The 10,931-nt window shown below is 35.2% G+C and overlaps 1 non-coding gene across 1 annotated transcript; it reads right to left on the bottom strand.

The window, feature by feature from the left end:
• Positions 1–10,581: 10,581 nt before the first annotated feature.
• Positions 10,582–10,693, bottom strand: LOC143689270 (small nucleolar RNA SNORA68). Its single transcript, XR_013178715.1, has one exon. It is a non-coding gene; the product is annotated as a small nucleolar RNA SNORA68 (small nucleolar RNA).
• Between the last annotated feature and the right edge of the window lie 238 nt (positions 10,694–10,931).

The raw sequence follows: 10,931 nt of genomic DNA, 5'->3' as shown, positions 1-10,931 counted from the left end.
TATCAACAAAAATTGTAGAACATTAATAATTAATTACATACCTGTCACAACATATTCATAAATATTAAACTTTCCTACATCCATCTCTCCTTTCTTGATTTTATGTTATCAGTAGCAAGCAGAAATAAAGCTTGAATAATTTATTTTATTACATGCTACCAATTATAATTTTTCCCTAATGACCAAGAATATGTTTTTCACTTATTTTAATTTGCATCAGTTGGAAAAAAATTAAACATTTTGGTTTGGATGAAATAATCATTATTTTACATTTCATAATTATAAAAATTGTAAAATATATTTCTGAGCTGAAAAAGAAGCATATAAATTGGAGATAGTTTCTATGAATGAATGAGTATTTTCTTATGTTAGATGATATAATTTTGGAAAAAATTCAATTTTTAGTTACATTAAAATGGTAATCAGTGTTATCCTAGTGTTTGAAAAGTACACTTTCTCCAAAACATACATGCACAGTAAGTGCAGAATAGAATCCTGCTGCATAGGTCCTTCTGATACCTTCAATATATGAAATAGTCCCATCTAAGTTTAACATAGAATGTAACAATAGGTTAGGGAAATTCAAACATATTAATTATTTTTTAGGAACTAAGTGTAAGTTAGAAATACATGATATTCAAGCATTACTTGTGCAGATGACAGACATATACACATCGTGTCCAATTCCTTTGCTTTGCATATATTGAACCTTGAACCTGAACAATGTCTAATATTTTGATTAAAATAAAATGCATACCTCATAAGATTTCTGTTGACTTGAGATGCTAAGAAGAAAACAATAACATTGTTATTCAGATGAGCTTGACCTGGTAATAAAGCATTAATCATCGGAGAAGATGGGTGACGTGGACTTGGTAGGTTTCACTCAGAATTGTTCTAGGTCAAATACCCCATAGACTCCTGTCTTACTCTTAAGGAAATAGTGAGAAAAGGGAAAGGGAATTACAATCAAATATTTTGCGTAGGTTAATTGTAGTTTCACTAAAAGTTCTGCAGTTGTTAGAGAACAAGACACAATGTCTTACAACCATTTTGAAAGAGCATTTTAGAAAGTATGGGAAAATGTAGCTTCCCACTTTGCCCCAGAATGCATTTAGTAAGTAATCCTAAACATCATAGTAAAGTTACTAAAGTGGCAGTGCCCAACAGTAGATGATGATAACCAATGAGAAGCAAGGATAACTCACTTATTTCGGTTCCTTGTAAAAAATTATGAAAAGTGATAGTTAAAGGCAGAAGACAGTAATGACCTTCAGACATTATATTTTTTAGTGATGTGATGAGGGTTTATGGATGGTGGTAGAACAAGAGAAAAACCAGAAGTGGAGGTGTGAAGGACTAAATGAAAACTAATCAGATTTTTTAAGATGCCCGTAGAAGAGTCCTAAAAAAGGGAACTTTATAGGAGGTTGAGGAGAAATAGAAAATAGGATTAAAATTAAAAAGGGGGGTTACATGTATGTGATATAAAGGAGTTAAGGCAGTTTGCTTGGGAAAAACGCCATATTGCTTGAAGCCAGGGCAGAAGCCAAGTTCTTTCTGTTGGTATGACTTGATAATCTTCTGATTTCTAACACTGATGTTTAAAATTCACAGAGGGCTAATTTGTCTGATTGTCCATCAGTTTGTTAAAAAATTTCCACCTTTAAAATTAATTTAATAAATGTTAGCAGTAGCAGGCTTCAACTATAATATAGGAAGCTTGGCCTACTACTTTTTAATCCCTACCCTGATTTGTAAAAATGAGAAATAAGTGAAATACAAATACTCAAAATAATGGTTTAAGGATATTAAATCATGATGCTGAGTCTTGAAAGGAGAAACATGGCAGGATGGGAGCTGGTACAGCTAGGTTTCAGTCATTTAAAAAAAGAAACTAAAGATTTTTCTATGCATTTGCCAAATTCTTGGGATTTTGAAAGAAGTCTTAAAAATGTTCAGACATCCTATTTTAATTATTTTTTGGCATCCAAACTAGAAAATGCTTAATCAGTAACTCTACATTTTGGTTGTCATGATGATTTCAGCACTTTTATGTAGCACATTGCCACCTATTAGCTACTTGGTAATCATGCCAAATGCAACTGGGATAAGGAACTTCAAATCTATTATTGCCACAGATACCCCATTCTAAACACTCAAGGAAGATATAATGAAATTGGTCAAAGCCAAAAACTGTATTAAACTCCCTAGATTAAATATTGCTGATTACCTGAGATAGTTCATATGTGACCCATAGTGGTTCCTCTGCATAAACTCTTTGGCATCTTTTTTCCCTTGACTCCACCACAGCTCTTCCTTGGCCTCTCACGTTTAAAGCCTTTCTGCAAACAAAAATTGATTTAAAAGGAGTCTAATGGCCAGGCAACAATGCACTGTATAAATGCACTTCAGTGTAATATATGAAAAGGCTGACTCTGATTTATCTTCATACCAACCAACATGGAAATCATTGATTCATTTTTTTCTATTTTAGTTGTCAAAGAATAATGGAAATAGAATGTTTGGACATTATTTAAGATTGATTGAGAACCTATTCTGTAACACAATTAACTGAGAATATAAAACATTTGTTTAGTAAATCATTCTATGCAACAAAATATAAATAACATAAAGTGATCTATTATCTGTTTATTACCTGTTAATAAAAAATTGTTGCTGTTTTGACCCTGAAACTTTCTGTCCTGTTTTAAATATTCTTTGCCTGTAGGTATTCTGATGTGAGACTTCCATTTTCTTTAAGCTAAATTGAGGTATATGGTTTATACTTTGCTCCTTTGAGGAAAAAGAATGATATATTTTATGGTTAATCCTATAAAATTATCCCCACTTGGGCAGATTCATAAAGCTTTCTGTTTAACTCTATTCCTATTTCCTGTGGTTGAAAACCTCTGAAATTTTACTGTTTTGCCATATCATGCCCAGTGTGATGTTGGATAGGTAGGTTCTGGTTCTATAAGAAAATGTGGGGAGAGGTGGTAAGATCTGTAAGTTGCTTTAAGTCCCTCTTCCAATAGGTAACTATTAATGATCATATTGACTGAAATTTACTTCTTAGAATACATAAATTTTCTTCAAACCAGTTTCACTTCCCATACTTCCTATGTCAATTATTATAACATCTCACCCAAACCCCAAGTTAAACTTCCTGGCATGTTGTTCTCCTCAATCCCTTTCCTTCTCTCCTTCCTTTTGGGCTCAAGATTTCATAATTTCTTGCAATGGCCTTTAAAGGACTTAGTCCTTTTCAGTCTTGCCTCCTAGTCAATACTTCCTTCACACCTAACTTATTTATTTATTGTATGCTTGGTCAATTGCCCTTCCCTGAATGTACCATGCCAGGTGTACTTGAGCATTTTTGTACAGAATTAAATACCTTATGTGGAACAAGTTGCTGTATCGTACGTTGTGGAAACATTGACTCAAGCACGACAAAATCTTTTAGCAAATGGCCACTTTATTACTTACCCAGCACAAAGTGTCCAGAAGACCAGGTAAAGAAATCTCATTGGGTCTTTTTCCAGGGAATATCACTACTTCAGAGTCTGTAAATAGCAACTCTTCACACCTTGATTTCATAGAGAGGAGGGACAAATCTATGCTGCCCACAAGTGAAGAGGCTTGACCACTGACAGTTCCTGCCTGGATAAGCAGCTGGGGCTGCTTGTTCCCCTTTTCATACTTAGGGTATGGTCAGGCTCTTCCCTAGCTAAGCTCTAACATCTCCCCAGGCTGCAGAATGGAAGCACACTGAAACTTCTGCACACAATAGAAAAGGAGGGGGGTTAGGTGAGGACTGGGAGATGGCCACCAGGTATGCAGGTGACTTTCCCAGCATTTTAATACCCAGAAGTGGTTTTAGGTAAAAAGAAAAGGGAAGAAAGGGCAACAACAACAAAAACTAGGTTTAGGATAGAACGAAGAGTTTTAAAGATGATATGATTCTGTAGTGGTTCAAACAGAGGGTAGATTTTTATGAATAAAAACAATATGGGAGCAGGAGTGTGATAGATCACAATCTATTTTTACATTAAGGGAAATAGTGGTTACACAAATCAAAACAATTTCATGAAATAATAGTGAGTATATGTATCATCCTGATTTCAATAAATTGTGACTATCTACAAAATTAATTTTGGTTCCACTTAAAAAGATTCAACATTTTGCAATCAAAGCTCTTCCTTGGATTTCAATAAACATTCTGGTTGTCCTTGGCTTCCTACACTTTCTGAATGAAGAACTTTGTTCTAGCTGGTCTGGGAATAGTTTTTAACTGGTGATGTTTTTCTTTGGCTGGAAAACAGATTAAGGGACTTCTCTTCCTGGCAGATTCTACTTTCTATTGAATGTAACTATTGAACTTACTTGAAAGAACACTCTTATTTATTCTGGCTGTTCAAATTCAACTTGTAGATGTTCTATAAATTTGAAATTTTGAGGAAATAAAAAAGAACAAGTTTCTAAATGTACACCTGCAAATGGGTTATCTTAAACATACTCTAGAGACAATCTGAAAAAAAAATGAATAATGATATTTTAACACTTAGACTGCCCACAAGAGTAATTTATAACTACAAAAGCTCTCTTTTATCAAGGAAAAATGTAAGTAAATTTATTTTTTACTAGTTTTTTACTTTGGATTGCTTTTCATTCTCAGAAGAAACTAAGCTATATTGTTTATCATAAATGCTTGCTGATTTTTCTTGAATACTCAGAATATCTTTAAACTAGAACTTTTGAAATAATTATGAGAAAAAATGAGGCAGTGTCCTTTAACTATGAAATGTTTTGCATTTGCCTGTTGAACGAATCAGTTTTACTGCTCTTGCTCCTATAGCGTTTTTAAGCATTATAACCACTTTTATTACAGTGGGTATTTCTCGTTATCCTGCTGGCAGTCAGTACTTTGGAAACTGTCATACTTTGTAATGCTGACAAGTTGCAAAAGTTTTGCCAAAGAGAAATGCACTAGACCAAAGTGGAACATCTTTGCACAAGACCTTTCTGGGATTTTCTTAGATTCTGTAGCTGAAAAGATTGGTAATTTCAAGTGTAATCTGAAAAGAAAAACATCTCCCTCCTCCACAAAACTTTTCAAGCAGGATGAAAAAGTCCTTTAAATGATAATTCAAATGTTATAAGGGAGTTTTGAAAACTGTCTTTTCTAGTTTTATTTCCCATCTGTGCATTGGTTTGGAAACATCCATGTTTGTTTTGTATCTTCACCAAGCATGATTTATCAAACATGTATACAATCAATCACCACTAATTGGAGCCAACTCACAGGCACAATTTCAGGGTGTTCATTCCATTTTCCACAGAATATTATCATATAATAATAACAACATTATCTTAGTTTTTAGTCCTCAACTTCAGTAGGAAAAGTCAAAGTTTTTGTCTTCCCTAAATGAAATAATGACATTTTATTGGTAATACAGTAATTTCTTATGACCTTCAAAACCATTTAATTCATGGCCAGGGTATCAGACCAAGATTTGTGGCTTCTTTATTTTTACTTATATGACAAAATTTATTTTTGTTTTCTTAAATTTTCCTTTTTTTTCTTTTCCCATGTTAAGAATTCTGTCTAAAGTGATTTCATGTTCCTGTTCAGAAAAGTTTTTGTTGCTGCTGTTGTCTAGTAACATGAAATGGATATAACAAATTAGGCACATCTAATAATATAAGGCTTTGTATAACCTTATATTCTTATAAGCAAATTAAGTTTCTTTCTTTTACAATATTAGCTTTCTGCTAAAGATTACTCAGTTATCCTCAAAAGTATTTTCCACTCCCCTAAGCAGAGGAAAATTAGCAGTAAAATGTCACAGCTCTGAAAAAAAAAAACACACACATCCCCATATAAATCAAACCATGTCTTAACTTCCTGAATTTGTGCATTTTCATTAGAAAACTCTTAAGGCAGGAACTCTGTCTTCTTTAATAGCTTGAATAAAGCCAAGTGTCTGTCATCACTCTACAAATAAATAAATGATAATAATAGTGAAAAATTAAATATTGAAATCAAATTAGTTCACTAATTCACTCTTCATTTTCTTAATATGTGATATAATTGTAGTTATCCTCTTTATGACTAAAATGGCAATGTCTTCATATGGGAGAAATTGCTTTTCTGTTTTGCTTGCCCACTACCCCACTTATTATGCCTTGAATCTGATGCCAAAAGTAGCTCTCATAATTTTGGCTATAAGTGGCTGAATGAGAATATCAAATCCTGCTCCACCCAATACATCACTGAAGGAAAAAATATATTTTGCAGTATCTTATTACATTTTTAGTTTGTTGGGAAAGGAAGCAGTTACAAATGTTAGTTGAAAATGTTGGCAAGCAAAAAAGAGCCTTAGAAAAGGCAAAGGAGACAGAAGAATAAGGAGGTAGATATATTCATGTTCAGTTTTGGCATAATTACAATGCACCTGGGAAAGCTAGTGAATTTTCTCACTCAAGAATGGATATTCATTAGAGATCCTGAATTGTTCATATGAGCTCTTTTTGTTGCATGTGGGATCAAGACAATTCACTCCACATTTTTGCTGAGCATTTGCAGCTTCTGAATGGATTACTTTCTTGTGTTTGTGTTTTAAAGATATTACTATAGTTGAGATAAATTATCTTCTTCAAAATCTGGAGGGATTTAATCACAGCACTCTGATTCAATTGCAATTATAATAACCTCTACCTTTGAGAGTGCTATTGATAGGATTGAGTTACACAGCCCATGTTAGGGATCTGTGAAACATGGCATGACTTGATTGTTACAGTGATTTCTTCGATTTGCTAAAGCTGCTAGAATGCAATATACCAGAAATGGTTTGGCTTTTGCAATGGGGATTTATTAACTTATAATTTATGGTTTTTAGGCTGTGAAGATGTCTAACTCAAGGCATCAGCAGGAGGATACCTGGACTCTGAAGATAGACTATTGGTATCTGGGACACCTCTGTCACACAGGAAGGCATATGACTCTTGTCTTCTGGGCCTTTGCTCCTGGGTTTCATTGCTTTCAGCTTCTGATTCTGTGGCTTTTTCTCTGAGCTTTTGTGGGCTGTTTCTATTTGTATTTTTATCCTCTTATAAAGGACCTCAGTAAGGAGATTTAGACCCATCTTGATTGGGGTGAGTCACATCTCAATTGAAACAACCTAATCAAAAGGTCCCACCTATAATAGATCTGCACTCACAGTAATGGATAAAAGGACATGGCCTTTTCTGACTACCTAACAGCTCCCAAACCACCACAGTGGTTATCCTGTGACTTTTGGAGATAGTGCATTTTGCCTGCTACTTTCCTCACAAATTTCTATTCCCTAACCAACTTCCAAACGAAGATGGCTTTGAATGCATTCATCTACATGTAAGTCACAAATTTTGTCTCCAAGGCCACTTTTCTGTATTGTGTTTAATAAATTCTACTTCTGCCACCATAATTTATCCCTTTCTGAAGAGTGAAGATAAATTATGTGACTGCTCTTTCTGTTTTAATGTTAATGTTGTTTTTTTGATACAGTTTCCATGCTTGTGCTAGATGACCCTGCCTCTTGTCAATATCTGCTTCTTTTAAAGGTGTTTGTGTCTTGGAAATTCAGAATATTAGCCTGACAATTTTTAGGCTCTAACTAAGCACAATGTCTGTCACTTACTGATAGTAAGGCTATGAGATATAAACTCTGAAGTATGTCACACTTCCAATCATGTGGAGGAAAGTGATCTGAGAGAATTGAGCAGGAAGAAATGATGAAAAATAGAAAGCACCAGGGTTTTGGAAGCTTCAGTTAACCATGTCACTCTGGCAAATATGCTTAGAGTTATGTGAAATTCCCTAGTTCTTCCAATAAGTTTTCCCTTTTGCCTGAACTACTTTGGGTATCAGTTGTTTGCAAAACAGAGTCTTAACTAATGTAACTTTTCTGACTTTAAATGAACTAGGTTTATCCTTCAGTTGCCTGAAAAATTTAATACATGCTTCTCAAAAGTCTGTTCTCTGATTTTTCTTACAATCAGTGCAGCGAAGATTTAAATATAGTTCCCTTTCAAATGAAGGGTCTACCTTGATACAGTTTTGTTAACTAGGAATTTCATATTCTCTATATGTGAGAAATAATACTGAGAAATAATGAAGAAGGTACTGCACTTTAGTCTAAAGGCCTCATTTTGTATGCCAGATCCGGACTTAATACATTCATATTTTAAAAAAGGTCATTTCACTTTTCTGGTACTGAATTTCCTAATTAGTAAGATGAGATTGTGATATAAACATTACATGAGTTTCTGTAATTAATTAATTACGTATATGTTTGCATGTAAACCAATGTGGAGATAATAATATTCCTTAATACCTACTATCAGAATCCTTTAGAGAGAGAGAATGAGTACACCCAGTTTCATTGAAGCTGTGTTTTTGTTGTTTTATTTATTTTTTTGTTTTTGAAGAGCTATTTTAATAAAGTTATTTCATATTCAAGTGCAAAGGTTTAGTGGGTCCATCTGGTATGGAGGCTTCAGAGAGGCTGGTGAGATGCTATGTATCAAAGAAGAAGAAGAATGCGCAGGAAATGAAAAAGAAAAAAGAACTGGTAGGTGGGGACAACATTTTATGGAGAGCATCTATAACAGCCTGAAATGGAAGAAGTCTGGGGAAATAAAATGTTGATGGGAAACTTCGAACACAAAGGACAATTATAATATTCATCCTGAGAAACACCATACAACGATAAGTATGATTAGATTAATTATGCACAAACATGATGAAATACAAATGGCACCCAGGTATCTAGACTCCATTCTACCACTTCCATTTTAAGTAAAGGGGAAAAAAAAAAAACTGAAACAGGGCATCTGTTCCTTGGCATACATGAATCTTAACTAAATGTGGTTAACTACTCAGTTCCGTCTTTATGAGAAGACCCAGAGTCATAGGTTTGGACCCTGGCAATGTTCCCCAAAAAGCAGAGCAGTATCCTTCACCCCTTCCCCAGCTGGCTCATTGTTTTGGTTTGTTAATGCTGTCAAAATACAATATATTAGAAAAGAAATGGCTTTTATAAAGGGGATTTGTTAAGCTACAAGTTTACATTTATAAGGCCTTAAATGTCCAAACGAAGGCATCCAGAGAAAGATACCTTGACTCCAAAGAAAGGCCAAATGGCATCTGGATTTCTCTGTTAGCTGGGAAGGCCTGTGGCTGGGATCTGAAGTCCTTGCTCCTAGTTTATTGCTTTGTGCTTCTGATTCCAGCGGCTTCCTCTCTGAGTGTCTCTGGGCCCTCACTTAACTTCTCTGGGGCAAAACTGGGTTCTGGCTTGCTTAGCATTTCATGGGAAGTTACATGGCAATAACTTCTAGGCTCCTCTCCTGGCTTCTGGTTTCAAAAGGGTCTTGCAGATCCTGTGGGTCCTTCTGGCATTTTCCTTTGCATCTCCAAATGTCTGTGTCTGTGTCAGCTCTTTAAAGGACTCCAGTAAACTAATCCTGACACACCTTGGCTGGGTGGAGTCACATCTCCATCGAATCAAAAGGTCACACCCACAATTGGGCATGCCGCATCTCCATGGAAACAATCAATCAAGTATCCCAACCTACCATAGTAGATCAAGATTAAAAGAACATGGTTGTCCCCACAAGACTGGATTTAGGATTAAAAGAACATGGCTTTTCTAGGATACAAAACAATTTCAAATCAGCACACATGTTATCAATGCAGACCTAACTGCTACTGGCTTAATGTTATCTTTCCTGAGATATCCTTTGACAATTAAAAATAACTAACATCACATTTCATATTTTAATATATTACTATGTCCTTTGATTTCACTTTAATGGGAATATTAAATTATCAATTTATATCTAAAAGTCTCAATATTTTACTCATTTTATGACTGCTTTAATTTCAAACAAAGCTTTAAGATGTATTCCTGCACATAATATGAGTTCCATTAATTATTATTCTTTTGTCTTTATAATGCTCTGAATGAGAGAAATCTCCCAGGTTTTATTACAGATAAAAATGTTGACTAGTCATCCTCAACTACTGATTGTGCCTTATATAACGGTAACATAAAATTATTTCTTATCTGGAAATACCATAGATAAATCACAGGAATTTTTAACATTTTAGACTATAAAAACACTCATAGCAATATGTGCAATTGCTCTGTCATTGTCTATGCATCGGTCCGTGGATCGAATCTAACACGGTACAAAATGGGTTTTATTGTCCGTGTCAGGTGTTGCACAGGTTTTGGGGGCCGGTCATAAGGGTAGCTTAAGGTCTGTGTCTCTTGTTGGTGCAGCGTGGCTTGGCCTGGGCCCCAGGTCGCGGTGGGGCAGCAGAAACCTGATTTTGCAGTCCTGGCTCTGCTTGATCACTCGCCGGCGGCATTTGGGGCCAGAATTTACTCCACTTTCGTGCTCTGGATGGACGGACAAAGGCATGGTACCAGGTCCCATATCGGGTGTAGGGTAGGGAGAAAGGAGGCACACAGCGTCGGCGAGGTCAGCACCCTCTCAAGTAGGTACTCGGTACCCCCATCCACCTCCCGAGAGTGTGGCATCTCCACATTCAGCCCCCCAGAAGTGAAGAGATTCTTTGTGGTCCCCACCGCTGTTTAAACCGCTGTTAGGACTAACTGCAATTCTTGGGTTTAGGTAAGAGAAAAGTGGCATCTTTTATATTGTGTTTCTGAATGTGTGCCCATAGCTATAATTAGCATAAATTTCGCCTATTTTAATGATGTTTATTTTGGATATTATTGCAATTTTGTAAATCCATTATTTTAAAGAGTTATAAATCCATGGTGTTAAGGAAAAAGCTCCAGTTCTTATGGATGATGTCATCTAACCATGAAGTAACTAAAAAACCTAATCGCAGAAACCAGGTTATACAATTAAGG

Source organism: Tamandua tetradactyla, chromosome 6, assembly GCF_023851605.1.
Source record: "Tamandua tetradactyla isolate mTamTet1 chromosome 6, mTamTet1.pri, whole genome shotgun sequence".
Taxonomy (NCBI): Eukaryota; Metazoa; Chordata; class Mammalia; order Pilosa; family Myrmecophagidae; genus Tamandua; species Tamandua tetradactyla.
Note: the sequence above shows the minus strand (reverse complement) of the source record. Positions and strands in the feature narration are given on the sequence as shown.